The 18,083-nt window shown below is 41.1% G+C and overlaps 1 protein-coding gene across 7 annotated transcripts in view; it reads left to right on the forward strand.

The window, feature by feature from the left end:
* DLGAP1 (DLG associated protein 1) overlaps window positions 1-18,083 on the forward strand; it is a 2,415,981-nt gene that overhangs the window by 573,640 nt on the left and 1,824,258 nt on the right. The window lies entirely within an intron of this gene.

Below are 18,083 nucleotides of genomic sequence, written 5' to 3' on the forward strand. Positions count from 1 at the left end.
GAAAGCAGTCATGTTTTAGCTAATTGTACAGAGAGCTATTTAATCAAAAATCTATTTGTGGTGTGTCTATGCCAACTGAATGCAAGTATTTTGAGGAATTTGCAATTTAGTGGTCAATGTAATAAATAAAACAGAAACAAATATGAAAGATTGTGTAACGTGTGAAAGGGTCCTGAAAGACTCTTGTTTTGAGCAAGCACAATACTCCAGGCATCCTTATTGTGGTATTACGGGTACAGCAGAATCTTTGCAGCACATTTGAGATTATATATACCCTTGATGAAATACACAAAATAATGATAATGAAGAAAATCAAACATTTTCAACCTTGTTTTCAATGTCAAACCTATGAATACGTGTTATTGTTTCAATTAAATTATGCCTTTAATATTGAATTATCAATGTTAATCAAACTGTATCTTATACATTATGGACATATGATTATCAAATATTCTCCCCATCATGCACCATTGCCAGTGCAAGGCTTTAGTAACAAAAAATGGAATGCATCACTTTGGGGTCACATAGGAAGTATACATCACTGCCTGCTAAAAGCCTAGGAACTGTGGAATTTCCATAAGAAGCTCCAAACAAGCGTATAAGCAGGAAGGTAGCCTCGGGGTGAGTGTGGGGGTGTTTTGGGTGTGAAATCCCCCAATATATTCTTGTCTTGGCAGTTGGATCTGGGGCCCTGAGTCAGGGCTGCTATGTCTGTGCCAGTTTTTCTTGTCATCTTGTTTTCACCAAAATGTTTTAAATTGTTCTGTTTTTGAATTAGGAAACTTAAGTATATTTAGGCCCAGATTTACAAAGATTGTGTCACTGTTTTGAAGCGCCTGATGCAAAATCCTTTTTAATATTTAGAAAGCCCCACATGCCAATTTGTGTGCCTTTGTAAAAAGAGGAACGCAACACAGAACATTGCACTTCCTTGCGTTAATTTGTTTCAGGTAGGCATTCCACGGCTGGTTCATGGGTATTCCCATGTGTTCACCTGAGGATTTTAATGCAAACTCTAATTTATACAGGGCCAGATTTCCAAAGATTTTGTTACTGGGTTGCATCACTTTTGTGACGCTGTTTCCATGGAAAATCCTTTTGGTGTTTACAAAAGCACACACATGTTGATTTGCCTGGCTTTGTGAGAAAAAATGCAAGTAGCACACTGCACTACCTTTTATTACTTATTATCAGGTATGGGTTCTGTGGGTGGTGCATGGGCTTTCTATGGGTGGCGCGCTGACATCACAAAGGGGTGGGTGGGGGGGTGTATGGCGGTGGGAGATACGGAAGATCTTCCGTGTCTCCCGGGGTTTATAAAAAAAAAAATGCTCGGCTGCGCCCCCCTCCCTGTTGTCGGCCACTGGTCGTGACCCGCACCAGGGAGGTAGTGTGGGCGCTGGCTAGTGGCCGACTGTAGGAAAGTACCATCTTGCCTGGCATGTTACCCCCATATTTCACTGTATATATGTTGTTTTAGTGTATGTGTCACTGGGACCCTGCCAGCCAGGGCCCCAGTGCTCATAAGTGTGCCCTGTATGTGTTCCCTGTGTGATGACTAACTGTCACACTGAGGCTCTGCTAACCAGAACCTCAGTGGTTATGCTCTCTCTTTGCTTTCCAAATTGTCACTAACAGGCTAGTGACCAATTTCACCAATTTACATTGGCATACTGGAACACCCTTATAATTCCCTAGTATATGGTACTGAGGTACCCAGGGTATTGGGGTTCCAGGAGATCCCTATGGGCTGCAGCAATTCTTTTGCCACCCATAGGGAGCTCTGACAATTCTTACACAGGCCTTCCACTGCAGCCTGAGTGAAATAACGTCCACGTTATTTCACAGCCATTTACCACTGCACTTAAGTAACTTATAAGTCACCTATATGTCTAACCTTTACCTGGTAAAGGTTGGGTGCTAAGTTACTTAGTGTGTGGGCACCCTGGCACTAGCCAAGATGCCCCCACATAGTTCAGGGCAAATTCCCCGGACTTTGTGAGTGCAGGGACACCATTACACGCGTGCACTATACAAAGGTCACTACCTATGTATAGCGTCACAATGGTAACTCCGAACATGGCCATGTAACATGTCTAAGATCATGGAATTGTCACCCCAATGCCATTCCATGATCCCCTGAGTCTCTAGAACAGACCTGGGTACTGCCAAACTGCCTTTCCCGGGGTTTCACTGCAGCTGCTGCTGCTGCCAACCCCTCAGACAGGTTTCTGTCCTCCTGGCGTCCAGCCAGGCTTGGCCCAGGAAGGCAGAACAAAGGACTTCCTCAGAGAGAGGGTGTTACACCCTCTCCCCTTTGGAAAAAGGTGTCAGGGCTGGGGAGGAGTAGCCTCCCCCAGCCTCGGGAAATGCTTTGATGGGCACAGATGGTGCCCATCTCTGCATAAGCCAGTCTACACCGGTTCAGGGATCCCCCAGCCCTGCTCTGGCGCGAAACTGGGCAAAGGAAAGGGGAGTGACCACTCCCCTGACCTGCACCTCCCAGGGGAGGTGCCCATAGCTCCTCCAGTGTGCTCCAGACCTCTGCCACCTTGGAAACAGAGGTGCTGCTGGCACACTGGACTGCTCTGAGTGGCCAGTGCCAGCAGATGATGTCAGAGACTCCTCCTGATAGGCTCTTACCTGTGTTGCTAGCCTATCCTCCTTCCTAGGTAGCCAATTCTTTAGATAACGAATGCAAGAGCTCATCAGAGTTCCTCTGCATCTCTCTCTTCACCTTCTGCCAAAGGATTGACCGATGACTGCTCAGGACGCCTGCAAAACCGCAACAAAGTAGCAAAGATGACTACTGCAACCTTGTATCGCTGATCCTGCCTCCTTCTCAACTGTTTTCCTGGTGGTGCATGCTGTGGGGGTAGTCTGCCTCCTCTCTGCACTAGAAGCTCTGAAGAAATCTCCAGTGGGTCAACGGAATCTTCCCCCTGCAACAGCAGGCAACAAAAGACTGCATCACCGGTCCTCTGGGTCCCCTCTCAGCACGATGAGCGTGGTCCCTGGAACTCAGAAACTCTGTCCAAGTGACTCCCACAGTCCAGTGACTCTTCAGTCCAAGTTTGGTGGAGGTAAGTCCTTGCCTCCCCACGCTAGACTGCATTGCTGGGTACTGCATGATTTGCAGCTGCTCCGGCTCCTGTGCACTCTTCCAGGATTTCCTTTGTGCACAGACAAGCCTGGGTCCCCGTCACTCTAACCTGCAGTGCACAACCTCCTGAGTTGTCCTCCGGCGTCGCGAAATCTCCTTTTGTGACTTCGGGTGAGCTCCGGTTCACTCCTCTTTGTAGTGCCTGTTTTGGCACTTCTGCGGTTGCTGCCTGCTTCTGTGAGGGCTCCCTGTCTTGCTGGGCACCCCTTCTGTCTCCTCACACAATTGGCGACATCCTGGTCCTTCCTGGGCCACAGCAGCATCCAAAAACCCTAACCGCGACCCTTGCAGCTAGCAAGGCTTGTTTGCAGTCTTTCTGCGTGGGAACACCTCTGCAAGCTTCTTCACGACGTGGGACATCCATCCTCCAAAGGGGAAGTTTCTAGCCCTCTTCGTTCTTGCAGAATCCACAGTTTCTACTATCTCGTGGCAGCTTCTTTGCACCCTCAGCTGGCATTTCCTGGGAATCTGCCCAATCTCGACTTTGTCGCGACTCTTGGACTTGGTCCCATTGTTCCACAGGTACTCTCGTCCGGAAATCCACTTTGGTTGCATTGCTGGTGTTGGTCTTCCTTGCAGAATTCCCCTATCACGACTTCTGTGCTCTCTGGGAAATATAGGTGCACTTTACACCTACTTTTTAGGGTCTTGGGGTGGGCTATTTTTCTAACCCTCACTGTTTTCTTACAGTCCCAGCGACCCTCTACAAGCTCACATAGGTTTGGGGTCCATACGTTATTCGCATTCCACTTTTGGAATATATGGTTTGTGTTGCCCCTATACCTATGTGCTCCTATTGCAATCTACCGTAACTTTACATTGCTTGGGTTACTTCCTTTTGCTATTACTGCATAGTTTTGGTATTGTGTACATATATCTTGTGTATATTTGGCATCCTCATACTGAGGGTACTCACTGAGATACTTTTGGCGTATTGTCATAAAAATAAAGTACCTTTATTTTTAGTTTATCTGTGTATTGTGTTTTCTTATGATATGGTGCATATGACACCAGTGGTATAGTAGGAGCTTTGCATGTCTCCTAGTTTAGCCTAAGCTTCTCTGCTATAGCTACCTTCTACCAGCCTGAGCTGCTAGAAACACCTCTTCTACACTAATAAGGGATAACTGGACCTGGTACAGAGTGTAAGTACCCTTTGGTACCCACTACAAGCCAGGCCAGCCTCCTACACCGACGCCCGCACTAAACGGGTTAAGCTTTATAAACAAGTCAGCGCACTAGAAATAACAGAGCGTAGTATCAAACACAATAACAAACACAATACTTAAGGCCTCATTGATGACGAAGTCATGCAGTGCAGGGCAGCAAGTCATCTTGCTGAACTGCATGACAAGGAAAAGGAAGGAGTGAATGCTCTGTATTTAAGGCAATACAGTGCATTCCTGCCCTTTCCTATGCTCTGGCGCACAATGGGCTGCCAAATGCTAAAGCAGGCACCCTTGCACCATTGTGTAAGGGTGACTCTGTTGAACTCAGGATTGTTTTTGTGCAGGAAGGGACACCTTAACTGCACAAAAACAACAACAGGAGGCATATTCCTTTTTCTATGTGTGCTGCAGATTGCAGCACACATAGAAAGAGGAGGAAACAGGGAAAAATAGCAATATTTCTTCTTGTTACACCTCCCCTAGTAAGGTGTAAGACATTGGTGCATCTCCAGGTTTTACAAGTTCTTGTAAATCTGGGGATACCTCAAAATCCGTGGGAGTTGTGTGTGAACACTCCTGAAACGTCTATGGAACGCCTTCGTAGGGCAGAGTAAGGCAATGCAGTGATTTGTGCTGCATTGTGTTACTCCGGAGTTTGGAGCCACTCAGAGCAACAAAAAGTGGCTTTGCGTGGCTTCAAAAATCTATCATAAAGTTTGCTTTGCTCCTCCACCACGTTACGTGGTGCAAGAATGATGCAAATGGCCTCATAAATACACCCCTTAATATCATTCAATAATGGTAAAACAAGTTGGTGATCTCCAGGAACGTTGTCCTCCTGCCAGCAGCGGCAGCTGAAAAACATTTAAAAGAAAAGGATAATAAGCACTACCCCTCTCAAAGCACATGCATGTTTGGCCGGCTGTCTCAGGCCGGCCAAACATACATGGGCAGCATGCTCCCTCAAGCCCGGCAACTGTGTTTGAGAGAGCCTGCACAAGCTTCCAGTCTGCTGGCTTTGAGCAGCACCAGGATTGGCCACAGGGCAAGCTGGGAGCCTGTGCCTGCCTGCCTGGTTGGGAGCGACGACAGACAAAGGAGTGAAGCGCGGCGGAGAAGGTAAGTGTTTTTATTTTTATTTTTTAATTTTTTTTTTTTTATTTACACCTCCCCTCCGCGTGCGCCACCCCGCCCCTTGAAGTTATCGGGAGCCACGACTGGTGATCTCACATTGAGAATGGAAAGCTCACATGTGTGTTACGGGGCAACTGTTAGAGCAGATGCAAACAAACCAGTACTGAAAACGCTAAATAACGCATGCTTTCCCTTTTAATGTTTGTAAAGCTTAATTTTTCTCAATGCTAGCAATGCACCTAGAACTGAAGTGCCACAGAACTAATGCAAGCAGTATGTATACTGATGTGTAAGGTTAGCAAACAGCTGTTTGCAGAGACTAACCAATACGGACAGTGTCATTCAAAATGGATGATCATAACCTCCCCCCAAAAACGGAATACTATTTACCTCCTTAGTTATTTGAGAGATGTTATCAAACCTAAATATTTGTGTATTGTTGCACTAAGTCACGCGCAAGCCAATGCAACAGTATCAAGAGTAGTTGGTGTACCAGCAAGGAAAGGGAACAATATCATGGAGACTGTGCATATAGATAGGTGTATGTCAGAAGTATATCAGCTTTGGGGTTTATTTATGAATACCGGGGCTACAGCCAGCCAAGCAGAGCTTCAACAAGGGCACATGCTTAGCCAAGGCCAAAAGAACATGGACAGCATGTTGGCCTAATATCTAAATGGAAATCTAAATCAACAACACAGGTCTGTACATATGTATGTCCAGTAAATAATTAGATAGTTGCTGGGCAGGTTCTATGTAAAAAGCTGGGCAGCTGGTTGATGCCACAATGCTATCACACTGCCAAACACAGCATTAGTAAGTTCAAAACTAGAACTTGTGGAATGCAAGATCTTTTTTCAGGGCTGTGTTAGGACAGTTGAAATGCTTTCTACTACAAAGACAACTTGTGCTGTATTTTCAATGTAGAATCTGAAGGGGCTACTCAAACACATAGGTTATGTGTTAGGAATGGGGTCCCTAGTTGGCAGTGCTTTGCACTGTGTCCAAGTAAGGATCCTCACTCTAATCAGGGTAAGGGAGTCACACAGCTAAGGTAACCCCTGCTCACACCCTTGGTATATTGGCACGAGCAACCAGGCTTATGTCAGAGGCAATATGTAAAGTATTTGTACACATACACACAGTAACACAGTGAAAGCACTACAAAAGGACATCAGTTTAAAACAATAGCCAATAGTCTTCTGAGTAAAACAAGACCAAAATGACGAAAATCCAACATACACAAGCCAAAATATCTTGTTTTAAAAGTTTAAGCAAGTCCTAATCCTTGGAATCAATGGATGTATCTCTTCTAGTACAAAGTACCTGGGAATGCGTCAAAAACAAAGACGATGCAACCACAGGGGAGGTAAGGTGGAAAAGCAAAGCAATGTGTTGGTTCCTTACTCTGCAGGGGAGGTGATTTGTTGATTCTTTCCTCGCAGGTGAGACGATGTGTTGATTCCTCACTGGCAGGGGAGGTGATGCGTCGATTTCTAGACAAACAGCCTTGATTCCTTACTATAGTGCGAGGTTGATGAAAAAATGATGTTGGGGGATGATGTGTGGGAAAATCCAGGTGTGCGGTGAAACAGGCGCTGTGTTGATTCTGCAGCTGTGAGACAGGCGCTGAGTTAATTCTACAGCCATGGGGCAGGTGCTGCATTGATTCTTCAGCCGTAAAAAAGGCGTTGCATCAATTCTTCAGCTATGAGACAGTCACTGCGTCGATTCTTCTGACATGGCACGCTGATGCATGGCATTTCTCCTTCAGATCACCAGCTTGCACTTACAAGGAGGGCCCAGGGACTGGAGTTGGCAACACTTGGCAAGTTAGGACTCTCAGCAGAAGAGCCCAGACACTTGCATATGAAGTCTTTGATGTCCCTCTGACTTCTTAACAGGAGGCAAGCTGAGTTCCAGCCCTTGGAGAACCTTTGGAAGCAGGATGTAAAAAAACCAAGTCCAGTCCTTTCACTCCCAGGACAGAAGCAGCAAGCAGCAGGCCAGCACAACAAAGCAACAGACAGAGTGGCAGTCCCTCCTACAACATACAGCTCCTCATCCTGGCATAATTTCCTCAGTCCAGAAAGATTCCAACTATATGGTGTCAGAGGTTCTGTACTTATGCCCATTTCTGTCTTTGAAGTAGGCAAACTTCAAAGAGAAGTTTTGTAGTATACAAGACCCTTCCTTTCCTTGCTCTGGCCCCAGACACACTCCAGGGGCTTGAAGACTGCTTTGTGTAAGGACAGGCACAGCCCTATTTGGGTGCAAGTGTCAGCTCCACCTAGCTCAGAAAGACCCATCAGCCTGGGGATGGGCCATAAAGATGTGAGGGCCCACTCAGCTCCCTTTGTGTGACTGTCTAGAGTGAATGCACAAACAGGCAGAGGCACAGAATGGTTAAGCAAGAAAACGCCCACTTTCTAAAAGTGGCATTTTCAAACTTACAATTCAAAAACCAACTTCAACAAAAGATGTATTTTTAAAATGTGAGTTCAGAGACCCCAAACTCCACATCCTTGTCTGCTCCCAATGGGAAATTACACTTAAGAGATATTTCAAGGCAACCCCTGTGTAACCCTTTGGAAAGATAGGATTTGCAACAGTGAAAAACAAAATTAGTAGTATTTCACTATCAGGACATGTGACACACACCAGTACATGCCCTACTATTTAAATTCACAGCACCCTGCCCATGAGGCTGCCTTGGGCCTACCTTAGGGGTGATTTACATGTAACAAAAGGGAAGGTTAGGGGCCTGGCAGCTGGGTGCACTTGACAGGTCGACATGGCAGTTTAAAACTGCACACACAGACACTGCAATGGCAGGCCTGAGACATGTTTGCATGGCTACTCATGTGAGTGGCACAATCAGTGCTGCAGGCCCACTAGTAAACTTTGATTTACAGGCCCTGTGCACACCTGATGCAATATACTAGGAACTTACTAGTAAATCAAATATGCCAATCATGGAGAAACCAATCACCAATACAATTTAGACAGGGAGCACTTGCACTCTAGCACTGGTCACCAGTGGTAGAGTGCCCAGAGTCCTAAAACCAGCAAAACCTAAATTCAGCACAGGATCAAAAACAGGAATTCAGAAGCTAAAAGACAAGGAAAACCACACCAAGAGCAGCACAATGTTTATCTACTTTGAAATTTGTCATCATATATATGGCTATGCTGTCATCTTCTGTATTTCCTTGCATCACCACCATGCTCTAGCTAATTTGTGTCCCGCTTTTTACTTTCAAAGTTATAGATTTCCTTGAATACTCTTCCTCTTCACAAAGACTTACTCCTGAAAAACTGTCACATTCCACATGAGTAAGTGTTGCAGAAATGTGCCTTTGCACATGAAACATTTTTCTCTATGTGGAACTATTTTTGTAGATGAAGAAACCCATAAGACGTCTGGCAGTGTTGAGTATTCCTCATACAGAATTGACATATCTACTATACACTTTCGATGCTCCAAATATACATGAATACATTTAGGTCACTAACATTAGGGAAGGATATGCAAACTCACAAAGCTTGGACTTTGTGAGAGTTATCTTAATTTCCATTGTTACCCTTATGCCAATTCCCCTGGACATAGAAACAATCCTGTTGTTAACAATAGACATTCACTCACTACTGTGAACATTTTGTAATGCTTATCAGGTTTTCCCAAGTAGAAACATAATCTTGCAGTTTGAAGAATTTGTAATTCCTGAGTCTGTGAATCAGGATTATTTTCTCTAACCTTAAATCCAATTAATGCGCAGGAGAGGGTTTCTAAATGGACCAACTTTTGTTTTGTGAAATGAGAACCACTAAGTTGACTAAAGGCATATTTGTAATTTAGATCACTTGTATGCCCGGATGGTGACAGAGCTGGGATGTTTATATCTTAATCTTCTGGTGTAGTCATTAAATACCCTTCACCACTGATCATATGGATCTTTGCTCATCGATCAAAAGAGTTTAAAAGGATCATTCATTTACATCAACCTTTCAGTATCAGTAATTCATTTGACATTTGTAAAATTAATAAAGACAATTTGTGTGAGTCAAAGGATTTTATTAACAATTTAGCTAAATCAATGTATTTTATTTATAAGTTATTATACTTTAGTCATGGCCATGACCACTTTAAATAATCCATTAGTCGATATTTTAAAACAAGATAAAATACAATATTGGGGAACATTGTTGTCAAAATCGTAATTATACAAAAAGCATGTTGCACAAAGGAATTTTCCTAATCTAAGTTAAATTGAAAATGAAATAAGGTGTCAGTCTGAAACCCATAAAGAGTTCTAATGAGAGAATAAAAAGCATAAGCATGAAATCTTCACACTTCAAATAAAAGAGAATTGTTAATCCGGAAAGGATTCTCAGCTATAAATCAGCAGACATCTAGAAAATGAAAATAGGCTCAAAAAGGTAATCTCTCAAGAGATGGTCTCAAGAAAAGACAGGGAAGAATCTCCAGTATGGTGACAACCAACTTTAGGAACACGCTAATATGAACACAGTGAATTATGAATTGAAACAAGTATCCCGTTCTCCTTTCAAGGCATCCAATAGGATTTCAGTAAACTCTTGGGAGTAGGTAAACTCCTTAGCTTCTCACATCTTCACAATAGGCCACAGGTTCAAGTCCTTGAAGTCAGACAGTGGTTTCCATTGTTTTCTCCTCTCCTCCCAGTGAGGACCTCACTATCAGTTATCTAATACAAACAATTTCTATTCACTAACTAGCAGGCAGCTTCTGGAAAGTTACAGCATCTGCAGCACAAAACAAAATGCATGCAAAGCAGCAGCTCATTGTGAAACTTAAGCCTTTTAGTGTCAGCATATAAATCTATGTTAACATGACATCAATACTTAGGCTAAAGTAAGTCAATACATCATATTGCTTTTGTAAGCTTACAACATCAAAGTATGACTACCAACTACCTAATTGGCATTTATTATATGTGTGTTATTTAGCATAGACTTTAGCACTTTACATCTAACTTTTTGTTTGTAGAATCAAGAAATTTGCTTTATCAGTGGTTTTAAGCTGAGCAAAGCAAATTGTTCAGGTTACATGAGCCACTCTTTCGTTGTCGCCATAAGCACCCAGCTTGAACATTGGTATCAGCAGACACAGTACCGATATTTATCACTTCATTTCATAAAATGTGAGATCTGCATGGGCCACTACAAGCATGTAGGGCAGGATGCTTAGTATACTATAGAGTGAGTACTGATGGAATTTATATCACAGGAAGATGCAAATAGGAATATATACCTATCTTGTAACTTTAGTAATTTGGAATAGAGATGCGCATGTAATTGTATCAGAAGAGATGTACTGTGGCATTAAAAAATACGTTTTGATTTTTTTTTCTTCTAGGAGTTTGATGTTTCAATTATATTTCATCCTCCTGGGTGATAAATTCCCAGTCCTGTCACATTGAATATTTCAGCTTTGCAAATGCACCAGCTACAAGTGATGTGTGATAAGTGTTTGCTTCAGAGGCACTGAAGAAAATGATTAGATGTGGCTCATTCTATAGATAGACATACCCAGAAAAACTGAAAAATTAATTATTTGAAATGGCTTACTGACAGCCGCATGATATTTTCTGCCTTAACTGTTCCTAATTTGGAATCATTATTACCATACCATAAAATTATCTGTAACTTAATTTAAATTAAATGCAGTTTGTTGCTTTTCTGAAACTTGACCACAGCATTGGAAGCAACATTTCATGTTCCTGGTGTAACATTGAAACAACAATGTATGACATTAATGTACTATATAAGTAAATAATTCCTACTTTAAACATAAGTCCTTTCCCGATAGAAGACATACACATATTTATTTTCACCTTAATGCTTGATTGACTGTCTGTCGCTCTAGCAATCACTGGAGTTGTTGTATGTACTAGTTTATTGATGACAGTACTGAGATGCCACTAATCCCCAGACAATACATCAATAATGTAAGTTTTAAATGTCTTTTTGCACTGCCTTGGCTCCCTCCCCCACCAAACCCTGCAACTGTCCTGACCTTTGCAATTAAAGTGGATTTATTATAATTGATTTATAATTACATTCCCTTTACCTAATAATAAGTTTAACTTCAACCGTTGTCCTTAATATAAATAAATGATGTTACATTTAGTTTATTAATTAGTATTAACCTGACCATTTTGGTAACCCAACCTTAAATTGATTTACAAGAAATAGATTTAATTTAAAAGTGTTTTCTTTATCCTAACCCACACACTGCCCTACTCCAAAATTAATTTAAATTGTTTTTTTATCACTAAGCAATTGAGCAATTGTTTTTCATCTATGTCTTACACCTACCCCATTCCTAACCCCTATAAAGGTAAATTAAAATACTTAGAACTAAATAAATGTTTTAATACTTGTAATACTTAATCACCCTTATCATAATCCTTAATTAAAGTCAGTTATTAATTCTCACACATTTATTTTTATTTTAACAAATAGTACATTAATTCTTACACTTTGAATTAGGTATCTGAAGGAATTTAGTACTCTTAATTAAATGTATAGTTACACATATCGCTATAGTGGTAGTCTCTGGTGTTGTTGCATCAATATTGCTGCATTTATTTATTGACCCACTGGTTTATTGGGGTTTACAGACACTCATGTTTTCACCAACTTAGAAAGTTTGCAAACCTCCCAGTGAAGATACCTTTCTTAACAAAATGAGAAATGTACAATTAATGTTGGAAAAGTGTAAAAATGGAAGATGTCATCAGAGAAAGATTTGCGTAACACTGTTAAGGAATTAAGTCAGTTATTGATACTATTATGAAGCATTACTTTTGCTACAGTTTGAAATGTATCTCATTGGGTTGTGCACCTGCTAAGTTGTCTGCAGATCACATGTTACTGCCTGACAGAACTAGCTCAGCTCCTCATGCTTCCAAATGTGGAAAAGTGAGATGCAATTAGATTTGTAATGATAGTTTCTATTATCTAAACACCTTGAAACAATGGAGTGTCTATTGTTTGCAACATATAAACAGTGAGCTTGAATTTAAAAATATAAAGAAATCTCTGATTGCAGGGATATGCCTATGATTTGCACATAATTGAAGAGTCATAAGAATCTCCATGCATATATTTAGATATCTATGGAAACTGTAGATCTTTGCAAGTGATCTGATAGCTAGTATTTACTCCACTGATAAATCAGCAGAAGTGTTTAAAGAGGAGAAACATATCTTCCCTTCCACCGTTTAATATGTAGGGTTTTGTGTAATACTCTAAATCTTTGTAACAATACATGCCTGATTCACAAAGGTAAACGTACAATTCTGTATGTTTACTGATTTTTGGGGGGTTCACAAAGTATGAGTGTAATTTTATTAATAGTAAATATTAAACTGTGGAGACTCTGCACTGGTGGCAGAGACTACACACATGAAAATATAGGCCTGTCATATCTTTTTAGGTGAGGAGTTCTCCATCATAATTGCATAGTCTTTCCAGTTGTAAAATTGTTATTAGCAAAATTAAGCTAATATTTTGTGATTACCAAAGAAATAGTCAACTTACACAAAAGTGTAAGTTTGGCTTTGTGACTCAGACCCTCAGTTCAGGTGCACACATTAAATATGTGTCATGTTTAAGTATACAATATCCACAAATCTATGATTTTGCAAGTGTTCTTCACCTTACTATTGTCTCCACCTGGGCACCACTCTTGGGGACACTCTCTTCCTTCCCTGACTCCTACATTTACAGCTGCAGAAAGTCTGCATATTTGTAGATTTTTACTATAGTCATCGGTTTAACTAGTGATCAGAAAAATATTTAAATTCTGGTTCATCAGTCAGGATTTGGTAATTCTGATTACAAATGTCATTTTTTTCAGTTTCTAACGTACTCTTCATTGAACAAATACTTTTGTCACTAAGGTACACTATGACTAGGGCAGAGAATGTGCAGTATTCTCTAAAGAAGAAAACACAAACGTAAGGTTGTTGTTAACTACTAATGATCCAGAAAATAATTCTACAGTTTTGGCGAGGTGTGTACTACAAACACCACCTAAATTATGTTATGGAGACTTATTTATCTTTGCTCCTTGCTCACACATCTGTTCCCAATTATAATGGAAGATTTGACCCATATGTCAATTTCACTTTCTAGTGTGAATTGGTGGTTTGCATAAAATAGCATGGCAACATCTAGAAATAGAGTAAAAAATGCCAGAAGTGGACAATGTTTACTGCATTAAGCAATTTAAAATGTGGCAAATGGAGATGAGAGCTGCTAATAAAGGACAGTGTTGATTAGTCATGATGGATAGAGACGCAGGTGAAGATTTCAAGATAGAAGTAAAATAACACATTTACTTCTACCACAGACCACACGCCAATCGGCTCATGTATATTAAAGGTGAATTGTCCTCACTAAATATTTGCCTAATCACGCTCATTGCTTCTTTCTAGGCCCTAGTAATCAAGGGGAATGATTGTTTTCGATTCTATTTTGGGAGCATGGAGAATACTACATTATCCTAAATCTCCGCAGCTCTTAGGGCCCAAAAACGGGGAGCTTGGAAACAAGCGGTGGAAAGGAAAACTGCAATTTATAACCTCAACACTTTTTGCATTTAATCCATTTTTATTTCGCAGGCTTCAATAATGAGAGTTGTAGTTACATTTTAAGGTTTTATTAATCATTAGATCTTGAATCGCTGTCTTTATTAGTCAAGCATATGTTAGAGAACATAGCATAAAGCATGTCCCATAAATCTAATACCTTTTCTATATTTCTAAAACAGGAAAGTACATTAAAGTCAGGTAGTTCCTAAAGCGCACTCGAATCTCAGCAAATAGAAATCATCTGAGTCAGAGAGTATAAAATAATGTAATATAAAATAGCAAAACATAACATGTGTCTGAGAGTCTGTCTGGCCAGTGAAGCTATCTGGCTCATAAAGAGTAAATATGTCAGCCTCTGCAGAGAGAGAGAGAGAATAATCTGAGGATTCTCAAAGCTGTAACCTCCAAGGGGGTTTGTGTATGTGATTTCTCACTGTTCCTTACCTGAGACACTTTATACAGGGTACAATGATGCAAAGCTATTATAATTTGTCAGATAATATGCAGGAGCATCTAATCAGAAAAGAGGAGAACATCGTGAGACAGGGAACAGTGTCCGTCACAATGGCAATTTCGAACAAAGGATGCTCTAAGTTCACAAAACAATTTGCCACCTGGGTTTCTGAAACAAAGAACATTGTTACTTTTTGGGCATGATCACATTGTCATCTCCTTTCTCACACAAAATTACACTAAAAGCCTGTTCATAAAGAGGCAAGTTTAAGATTTGTTTAGCAAGTTTGACATTCCAGTATGGTTAATAATGAATAGAAAATATAACTTACTTTGTTAATAAAGGAAGTTTGCATCATGAGAAGTCATGCAAAAACCAAGATAGACACATTTCTACTGAGCTAAAGCAGTTTGGAATTGTTAATATTAGCAGGTCAAGGAGGTCAAGCAACTGCAGGCCATGCAGAGTTCAGAAAGGAAAATGCACAAATGTAGCCTTTAGTTAGGCCTACAATTCCCTCATGCAGGTTATTAAGTAAATTAAATCTATTTTTTCTAATCTCTAGCAATACTGAACAGCGGGGCTCTTCCTGTTTTGTTACTATCATCCAATTTGCAGTTGTGGATAGACTCTATTCACACATAGCCTGCTAGTGACTAGTGACCCCCCAAGTGTATGACATTGGTCATTTAACCCCCTAAATCAGGTTCTCGTGTCTACATGTAAGCTAACAGTTCCAAATTGATCTTGCAATTTATATCTCTCCTAATCTGCAAACTGAAAATATGAGGCCAAGGCATGTTATTCAGTGGCTTTGTAGAACTAGCAAAGAGATAAGATTTACGAATTGAATTATTTGCATTTTTTGATGGCTGTGGGAAAATATAATCTAAATTATTTCAATTTGCTAATAACTGAGAGCCAATAACTTGAATAGCCTGATAGATTTTACTTACAGTTTGGCGCTAATGAAGCAGGTGCAAACGAATGATGAGCTGTATGTTTGAATGCACTCTAGATGTTGATTTGGTGATTCAGATAAATGTAGCCTCAAATACACTGGATTAATTTAACATTTTGGCAGGATATCCTCTGGTTCCTAGCCCGGCACTGCAGGCGTCTGAACCACTGACATTGCATGTATTCATAAATATTCTTTGTATCACAGGGTTACATGCCTTCAACGAAGTCATTTGGATGTGTATTACGATAGGTTGTAGATCTTTATGATTCGAAACATCGAGTTTTTTAGATTTATTCACACAACGCGGAAGGAACACAGCATAGGAAGGGAGATGTGATATATATTATAATTAAAGGCACTTGAGGAAAAACCCTTTCCCACACAGCGTGAACGCTTCACTTTACAGCATGCTTCATACTGTACACTAATGCCATGTTTTTTTTAATCAGCCGCTCAGCGTGAGGCCCTCATGCGTTAATAATTGTAGGCAAAGATGCACAGCCGCCATCCAAGACTTTTTCTTTGTGAACTAGGTCATGAGTCGAAATATTAATGGTGCAGCAGCCTTTAAATATTATGTAATGTGACAGACTGCTCCGATGTCTAACCCTTTGCGAAGAACGGATGATCATTTTATGCAGTCATTTTGTATCGTTTTAGCAATAGAAACTCCAAGAGCATTTCTTCAGCTGCCAGCAGTGGCTTGGATAAACCCTACTCAAGCATCTTAAGCCGGGGCTTCCACGGGGCAAATGAGCAGGTGAACGGCGTCCCGCCTAAATAGTAATTAGCTATTAATAGTCGCCTTTTGTCTTTATCTGCAGACACAATCCTCACAACTGTCTTCGTTATAGAGCTAAGGCTTCACAGAAAGAAATAATTAAATGAGAGAAAACACAGAAAGAGAGCCACAGAAAACTATGAGCGTGCAAGAAAGAAAACAAAGAAAGTAAAAATAAGAATGGGAGAACTAGATGAGTAAACGGAAAGGAGAAAGAAAGAACGAGAGAAGGAAAGAAGAGTGATAGGAAAGCAAGGAAAAATGGAAGAAAAGAAAAAAGGTGAAATGAAGGATGAAAGGGTGAAAGAATGACTCCATGGATTTGTGAAAAGATGGATGAATGAAAGGATCAACAGGTAAAATGGTAAATTAATGGAAGGATAGAATGATGAGATGGTGAAGAATGAATAAATGAGTGGATGAAATGGCAGATGACTACTTGAATGTATCAGTAGGTGAAAGAATGGATTGATGGGTGGATGGATGAAAAAGTATAGTGGGATGCGGCAATCAGTGGGTGGATGCAAATAATCAACAAATGGATGAATGTATACATGGAACGGTGAATAGTTGGAAGGAGGATCAGAGGGCAAAAGGAACTCTTCTAAGCAAGGTCAAGTTTGCTCACTTTGCATGCTCAATGTGATTGGAGGTATTCTTCTAGTCGGGGGTATTTTTATTTTCTGACTACTCTTATGGCTACCAGTGTAAAGACAGAGCAGGAATGAGGTGACAGAGTAGCGGTGCCTAGCAGCGGGCATTCTGCTAGAAGTCAGACATTTTGGATGCAGGAGGGTGATTTGAACCTTACAGTACAGCTGACTAAAGAATGGGGGTTTAGAAAGAGGACATGTAAGGAAAGACAGTGTTAGGGTGGTCATCCCCCAAATTTTTGCCTGCCTCCCTCCACTTTTCTGACACTGTTTTTGCTGGTTTTAGGGCTCACCGCACTTTACCACTACTATCCAGTGCTAAAGCGGATATGCTCTCCCCCTTAAACATGGTAACATTGTTTCATTCCCAATTGGCATGTTTGATTTATTTACTTATAAATCCCTAGTAAAGTGCACTATATGTGCCCATGGCCTGTAAATCAATTGCTACTTGTGGGCCTGCAGCACTGATTGTCCCACCCACACAAGTAACCATGTCTCAGGCCTGTGAGGCCTGCTCCTTTCATAGGCTAGCATTAGGACTTCCCTCCTATACTTTTGATATGTGGTAGATTCTGATTTGAAAGGGGCACCCAGATCTTATTTAGTATGACCAGAATGGTAATAGAACATCCTGATTATTGGTGAGGTTGGATTTAATATTACTATTTTAGAAATTGCACTTTTATAAAGTGAGCATTTCTTTTCACTTGAAACCATCTGTGCCTTACAGCCTGTCTCCAATCAATGTCTGGTCTGTGCTGGTTGACAGCTCTGTTGTGCATTCCCCCTAGACAACCACAAACACAGGACACTCTGTCACATCTGCATTCATCTGCATGCTGAATGGGTCTTCCTGGGCTGGAAGGATGGAGGGCCCGACACTTACAGTTCAAAGGCCAGTGGCCTACCCTCACACAATGGACTGATAACCCCCTCCTGGGTCCCTGGCAAACAGTACTGGGCTGAAAGGGGAACTTTTGCACCTCAAAACCACTCTTTGAAGTTTCCCCCACTTCCAAGACCTTTTTGGGTATATAAACTGGGTCTCTGACCCCACCAACTCAGACACTTCTGAACCTGCACCTGAACTCTGTCAGAAGACCAGCCAGGCTGCCCAAAG

Source organism: Pleurodeles waltl, chromosome 2_2, assembly GCF_031143425.1.
Source record: "Pleurodeles waltl isolate 20211129_DDA chromosome 2_2, aPleWal1.hap1.20221129, whole genome shotgun sequence".
Lineage (NCBI taxonomy): Eukaryota > Metazoa > Chordata > Amphibia > Caudata > Salamandridae > Pleurodeles > Pleurodeles waltl.